The 7,500-nt window shown below is 51.8% G+C and overlaps 1 non-coding gene across 1 annotated transcript in view; it reads right to left on the reverse strand.

Annotated features, from left to right (window-relative positions):
* The window catches only part of LOC124577375, a 1,910-nt gene extending 445 nt beyond the window's left edge, over window positions 1-1,465 (reverse strand). Inside the window, exon 1 of the ribosomal RNA XR_006972628.1 lies at window positions 1-1,465. This exon is cut by the window's left edge and continues 445 nt beyond it. This is a non-coding gene — a ribosomal RNA (small subunit ribosomal RNA).
* Window positions 1,466-7,500: the final 6,035 nt, after the last annotated feature.

The raw sequence follows: 7,500 nt of genomic DNA on the forward strand, positions 1-7,500 counted from the left end.
CGAAGGATGTCACGCGACTAGTTAGCAGGCTAGAGTCTCGTTCGTTATCGGAATTAACCAGACAAATCGCTCCACCAACTAAGAACGGCCATGCACCACCACCCACCGAATCAAGAAAGAGCTATCAATCTGTCAATCCTTCCGGTGTCCGGGCCTGGTGAGGTTTCCCGTGTTGAGTCAAATTAAGCCGCAGGCTCCACTCCTGGTGGTGCCCTTCCGTCAATTCCTTTAAGTTTCAGCTTTGCAACCATACTTCCCCCGGAACCCAAAAGCTTTGGTTTCCCGGAGGCTGCCCGCCGAGTCATCGGAGGAACTGCGGCGGATCGCTGGCTGGCATCGTTTATGGTTAGAACTAGGGCGGTATCTGATCGCCTTCGAACCTCTAACTTTCGTTCTTGATTAATGAAAACATACTTGGCAAATGCTTTCGCTTCTGTTCGTCTTGCGACGATCCAAGAATTTCACCTCTAACGTCGCAATACGAATGCCCCCGCCTGTCCCTATTAATCATTACCTCGGGTTCCGAAAACCAACAAAATAGAACCGAGGTCCTATTCCATTATTCCATGCACACAGTATTCAGGCGGGCTTGCCTGCTTTAAGCACTCTAATTTGTTCAAAGTAAACGTGCCGGCCCACCGAGACACTCACTCAAGAGCACCCTGGTAGGATTGCAACGGGGTCCGCCTCGGGACGCACGAGCACGCACGAGGCGCGTCGCACGCCTTCAGCTCGCCCCACCGGCAGGACGTCCCACGATACATGCCAGTTAAACACCGACGGGCGGTGAACCAACAGCGTGGGACACAAATCCAACTACGAGCTTTTTAACCGCAACAACTTTAATATACGCTATTGGAGCTGGAATTACCGCGGCTGCTGGCACCAGACTTGCCCTCCAATAGATACTCGTTAAAGGATTTAAAGTGTACTCATTCCGATTACGGGGCCTCGGATGAGTCCCGTATCGTTATTTTTCGTCACTACCTCCCCGTGCCGGGAGTGGGTAATTTGCGCGCCTGCTGCCTTCCTTGGATGTGGTAGCCGTTTCTCAGGCTCCCTCTCCGGAATCGAACCCTGATTCCCCGTTACCCGTTACAACCATGGTAGGCGCAGAACCTACCATCGACAGTTGATAAGGCAGACATTTGAAAGATGCGTCGCCGGTACGAGGACCGTGCGATCAGCCCAAAGTTATTCAGAGTCACCAAGGCAAACGGACCGGACGAGCCGACCGATTGGTTTTGATCTAATAAAAGCGTCCCTTCCATCTCTGGTCGGGACTCTGTTTGCATGTATTAGCTCTAGAATTACCACAGTTATCCAAGTAACGTGGGTACGATCTAAGGAACCATAACTGATTTAATGAGCCATTCGCGGTTTCACCTTAATGCGGCTTGTACTGAGACATGCATGGCTTAATCTTTGAGACAAGCATATGACTACTGGCAGGATCAACCAGGGAGCTGCGTCAACTAGAGCTGAGCAGCCGGCCGCCCGGGAGTGTGTCCCGGGGGCCCGCGCGAACACGCAAGCGTCCGCTCAATTATTCTGCAAACAGGAGGAGGCTGAGCTCCCCTGCACGATACACCTCGAAACCCTCTCAGGTCCCGGCGGCGCGCAGCGCCGTCCTAAGTACTTGGTCGGGTTCGAGAGAGGCGCAATCGCCCGGAGTTTGGCGAGTAGACGCTTTAGGTGCGACCACCCGTGCTCCCAACTGAGCTTGCCGCTGCCGACAGAGGCCCGGGAGCGTGCTGTCGTGGCATTGCCGGCGGGAGACAACACGCGCCACCTACGGTGGCCGGCAGCTCCAACGCCAGCGCCACAGAAGGACAAAAGCCCCACTTGGGTGCCGAAGCGAACTCTCCCAGCACAGCGCACGCGCCAACACGTCCGCACAGCTGCGATACAAACCACCTGCGAGAACCGCAGAGGCGACCGAGCAGCAGACGGCGTCGCGGCGCCGAGCGCCGGGCGGCGGCGCATCCTCAGCGCACACAGTCCTCAATCGGACCAGCACACTGCAGATGTCCACCGCGCTTCGCACCGGGCCCGCGAGGACCTACTTTGGCCGCACGGCGCCGCGTGCAGGGTGCGCCGGCGCGCAGCTGCGCCGCCTGCCGCCTCCGTCGGCCGGCGCGCCTGCCACTGGCCGCCCCCACCAGCCGGCTGTAGCGCGTGCGCCCACGCACCGCGCGGCCAGCACGCCGGGAGGCCCCCCCTCACCGGCCGGGGACGGTCCCACCCAGCCACCGCCGCGTATCGCTTCACACCCACATGCCATTCACGTTCGTGGGCATGGTGGGTATCGCTGAAACAACCGGTTGGTAGCTCAACCGATCGTCGCCATCACTGATTCACCTCTAGCGAGAACAACCGCACCACAACGGTTTACCAGTTGTTCATTTGCGTAACGTCACCAGCAAACGTAGACGTCCATCGCCATTTGCAAATTCAACGATTGTTGCATGCCTGTGTCAGGTGTCACGACACACTATGTCTGCCCACATACACGCAACAACATGTGCACGCTTCGCGAACACGTGGAAGGTGGCCCCCGTACGTATGCGATGTCCATTGCGCGAACGACTGTCAACCGGCCTCTGTCGCATGTCGCAGATGTGGAACGCAGTGCACCATGCTGTCACGGTGTGTGAGAAGAGACGACTACGTCTGACAACACGCGCCACTACATCAACAGACGGCTCATGCTGATCGCCATCCAGGGCATACCACACTGCAATCCGGCTCTTATAGGGAGACGACACATAGCTGAGTGCACAACAGTTGGACCGCATGGTTCGCCGTTGTTGGCGCAGTCGTTGTACGGTCACATGTACCACGATGTATCATTCAGTACATGAGGACCAATGTGCAGTACAGTGTGTGATTTGGACGTACAACATCAGCGGACAGTTGACACAGGCCGTACCACAGCGTAGGCTAAGTGCTTCGCCATGCGAATGCCAATGAACAACTGCGAAGGGCATTGAGCATGTACGTCCTGCTGCCATCCACATTACAGTGTATCGCTGCAAGGTGTTTAACATGAAGCGATACACTGGGGACCAGGCAGTGCGAGTAGCAAACTATATTGCGGGGGTTGCAGTTAGGCAACACTACACTAATTTAACGCGTCGTATGACAATTACAGAGCGGGTTAAGGCCCAACGTGTGTTGGGTTAAGGCCCAACGTGTGTTGGGTTAAGGCCCAACGTGTGTTGGGTTAAGGCCCAACGTGTGTTGGGTTAAGGCCCAACGTGTGTTGGGTTAAGGCCCAACGTGTGTTGGGTTAAGGCCCAACGTGTGTTGGGTTAAGGCCCAACGTGTGTTGGGTTAAGGCCCAACGTGTGTTGGGTTAAGGCCCAACGTGTGTTGGGTTAAGGCCCAACGTGTGTTGGGTTAAGGCCCAACGTGTGTTGGGTTAAGGCCCAACGTGTGTTGGGTTAAGGCCCAACGTGTGTTGGGTTAAGGCCCAACGTGTGTTGGGTTAAGGCCCAACGTGGGTTGGGTTAAGGCGCAACGTGGGTTGGGTTAAGGCCCAACGTGGGTTGGGTTAAGGCGCAACGTGGGTTGGGTTAAGGCGCAACGTGGGTTGGGTTAAGGCGCAACGTGGGTTAGGTTAAGGCGCAACGTGGGTTAGGTTAAGGCGCAACGTAGGTTAGGTTAAGGCGCAATATAGGTTAGGTTAAGGCGCAATATAGGTTAGGTTAAGGCGCAATATAGGTTAGGTTAAGGCGCAATATAGGTTAGGTTAAGGCGCAATATAGGTTAGGTTAAGGCGCAACGTAGGTTAGGTTAAGGCGCAACGTAGGTTAGGTTAAGGCGCAACATAGGTTAGGTTAAGGCGCAACATAGGTTAGGTTAAGGCGCAACATGGGTTAGGTTAAGGCGCAATATAGGTTAGGTTAAGGCACAATATGGGTTAGGTTAAGGCACAATATGGGTTAGGTTAAGGCACAATATGGGTTAGGTTAAGGCACAATATGGGTTAGGTTAAGGCACAATATGGGTTAGGTTAAGGCACAATATGGGTTAGGTTAAGGCACAATATGGGTTAGGTTAAGGCACAATATGGGTTAGGTTAAGGCACAATATGGGTTAGGTTAAGGCACAATATGGGTTAGGTTAAGGCACAATATGGGTTAGGTTAAGGCACAATATGGGTTAGGTTAAGGCACAATATGGGTTAGGTTAAGGCACAATATGGGTTAGGTTAAGGCACAATATGGGTTAGGTTAAGGCACAATATGGGTTAGGTTAAGGCACAATATGGGTTAGGTTAAGGCACAATATGGGTTAGGTTAAGGCACAATATGGGTTAGGTTAAGGCACAATATGGGTTAGGTTAAGGCACAATATGGGTTAGGTTAAGGCACAATATGGGTTAGGTTAAGGCACAATATGGGTTAGGTTAAGGCACAATATGGGTTAGGTTAAGGCACAATATGGGTTAGGTTAAGGCACAATATGGGTTAGGTTAAGGCACAATATGGGTTAGGTTAAGGCACAATATGGGTTAGGTTAAGGCACAATATGGGTTAGGTTAAGGCACAATATGGGTTAGGTTAAGGCACAATGTGGGTTAGGTTAAGGCACAACGTGGGTTAGGTTAAGGCACAACGTGGGTTAGGTTAAGGCACAACGTGGGTTAGGTTAAGGCACAACGTGGGTTAGGTTAAGGCACAACGTGGGTTAGGTTAAGGCACAACGTGGGTTAGGTTAAGGCACAACGTGGGTTAGGTTAAGGCACAACGTGGGTTAGGTTAAGGCACAACGTGGGTTAGGTTAAGGCACAATACGGGTTAGGTTAAGGCACAATACGGGTTAGGTTAAGGCACAATACGGGTTAGGTTAAGGCACAATACGGGTTAGGTTAAGGCACAATACGGGTTAGGTTAAGGCACAATACGGGTTAGGTTAAGGCACAATACGGGTTAGGTTAAGGCACAATACGGGTTAGGTTAAGGCACAATACGGGTTAGGTTAAGGCACAATACGGGTTAGGTTAAGGCACAATACGGGTTAGGTTAAGGCACAATACGGGTTAGGTTAAGGCACAATACGGGTTAGGTTAAGGCACAATACGGGTTAGGTTAAGGCACAATACGGGTTAGGTTAAGGTACAATACGGGTTAGGTTAAGGCACAATACGGGTTAGGTTAAGGCACAATACGGGTTAGGTTAAGGCACAATATGGGTTAGGTTAAGGCACAATATGGGTTAGGTTAAGGCACAATATGGGTTAGGTTAAGGCACAATATGGGTTAGGTTAAGGCACAATATGGGTTAGGTTAAGGCACAATATGGGTTAGGTTAAGGCACAATATGGGTTAGGTTAAGGCACAATATGGGTTAGGTTAAGGCACAATATGGGTTAGGTTAAGGCACAATATGGGTTAGGTTAAGGCACAATATGGGTTAGGTTAAGGCACAATATGGGTTAGGTTAAGGCACAATATGGGTTAGGTTAAGGCACAACGTGGGTTAGGTTAAGGCACAACGTGGGTTAGGTTAAGGCACAACGTGGGTTAGGTTAAGGCACAACGTGGGTTAGGTTAAGGCACAACGTGGGTTAGGTTAAGGCACAACGTGGGTTAGGTTAAGGCACAACGTGGGTTAGGTTAAGGCACAACGTGGGTTAGGTTAAGGCACAACGTGGGTTAGGTTAAGGCACAACGTGGGTTAGGTTAAGGCACAATACGGGTTAGGTTAAGGCACATTACGGGTTAGGTTAAGGCACAATACGGGTTAGGTTAAGGCACAATACGGGTTAGGTTAAGGCACAATACGGGTTAGGTTAAGGCACAATACGGGTTAGGTTAAGGCACAATACGGGTTAGGTTAAGGCACAATACGGGTTAGGTTAAGGCACAACGTGGGTTAGGTTAAGGCACAACGTGGGTTAGGTTAAGGCACAACGTGGGTTAGGTTAAGGCACAACGTGGGTTAGGTTAAGGCACAACGTGGGTTAGGTTAAGGCACAACGTGGGTTAGGTTAAGGCACAATACGGGTTAGGTTAAGGCACAATACGGGTTAGGTTAAGGCACAATACGGGTTAGGTTAAGGCACAATACGGGTTAGGTTAAGGCACAATACGGGTTAGGTTAAGGCACAATACGGGTTAGGTTAAGGCACAATACGGGTTAGGTTAAGGCACAATACGGGTTAGGTTAAGGTACACATTGTTGTAAGGAAAGGTGTTTTGGGGGGGGGGGGGGGGCCGGTTTGTTGATTGTGATTATCGTAAGTAAATGACTGCGGCATCATCTGATTTGCCACGTCAGGGTGCACCTTTGGTTCATAACAGGCGGCGCTCTGATTCCATGCTTGTGGCAGACCTGTGTCTTTCATTCCTGCCATTGTTTGTGTGCTGTGACAGGAGGCAGTATTGTGATGTTGGGTGTACCCCTGTGTAGGACATGTGTGGGTGTTGGTGGCTTAGCTGAGCAATGGTGGTTGTCGGAAGGGTGGGATATTCTGTTTTGTGAGTGGACCTCCCGGTCTGGTTATGATAGTGTGGATAGTCTAATGTGGCGGAGAGGATGCACTGGGTGTTGTTCCATGCTGGTGCTTACATATTGTCTCTGTGCCTGTTACAGGCAGAGAGTAGTGCGTGATAAGAGTGTCTGGCTGACGTGTGGTTGTGATTGTGAGCAGAGTCTTTCAGCATGTATACGGACAGTTGTATACATTATCTGTATTTTGATGGCTCTATCTATTACTAATCAGCGCCGTGTATACGTTTCATCCGGTTCCAGTCGAAACTGTTGTATCTCTGTACATTAGTGACACGGCGAGGCCGCCATGTAGTTACTCGTCTCGGCAGCTTCCACCGGTGTATGGCAAATGATTATAAGGAATCAGTCTAGTCGTCAATACCGATAGTGTGACGTCACATGTCTGGGGTGGGGGACGCTGCGCCCTTCCGGTGGGTCATGGCCTAGAAAGACTCTTCCCACGCAGGGGGGCTTGGACTGTCATTGACTCTTCCGAGTAATATACTTGCCGTACGTTTTTGCGACTGCGAGTGCAACGCTCACCGGTACCGACATGGATGGAGCGCCTCCTAGCTGACCGCTGAGCATCTGCATTCGTACAGAGAGCAACGCGATCGCGTCTGTAGCTCGTAAGTGGTACAGCTCGCAGCTCATGTATAGGGACAGCGGGAATGTCGCATATTGGACATAACTCTTCATGAAACGCACGTTATAGGGGTGGATTGCACATTGCGCGTGCGAGCAAAGTCCGCCGTTCATCCGCTGGAGTTGCGGGTTGGGCGGTTGGGGTGGGGCACGAACGGGTGCAGGTGGAGTGATTGCCGGTCCACGACTTCGTGCGGCAGAGGCGCTGGCGTTGGGGTGCTGTTGTCGACAGAGGATGCAGGCTTTGTGGGTGGGGTCGAAAGAAGGGCACTGTGGGCCCATGGCTGTCTTAGTCGGCTTGGCGTCTCATAGATGACGGTATCGTCGTTGCAGGAGGTCATGTTGCGGGAGACC

This window comes from Schistocerca americana, unplaced genomic scaffold, assembly GCF_021461395.2.
Source record: "Schistocerca americana isolate TAMUIC-IGC-003095 unplaced genomic scaffold, iqSchAmer2.1 HiC_scaffold_266, whole genome shotgun sequence".
In the NCBI taxonomy this organism is placed as follows: domain Eukaryota; kingdom Metazoa; phylum Arthropoda; class Insecta; order Orthoptera; family Acrididae; genus Schistocerca; species Schistocerca americana.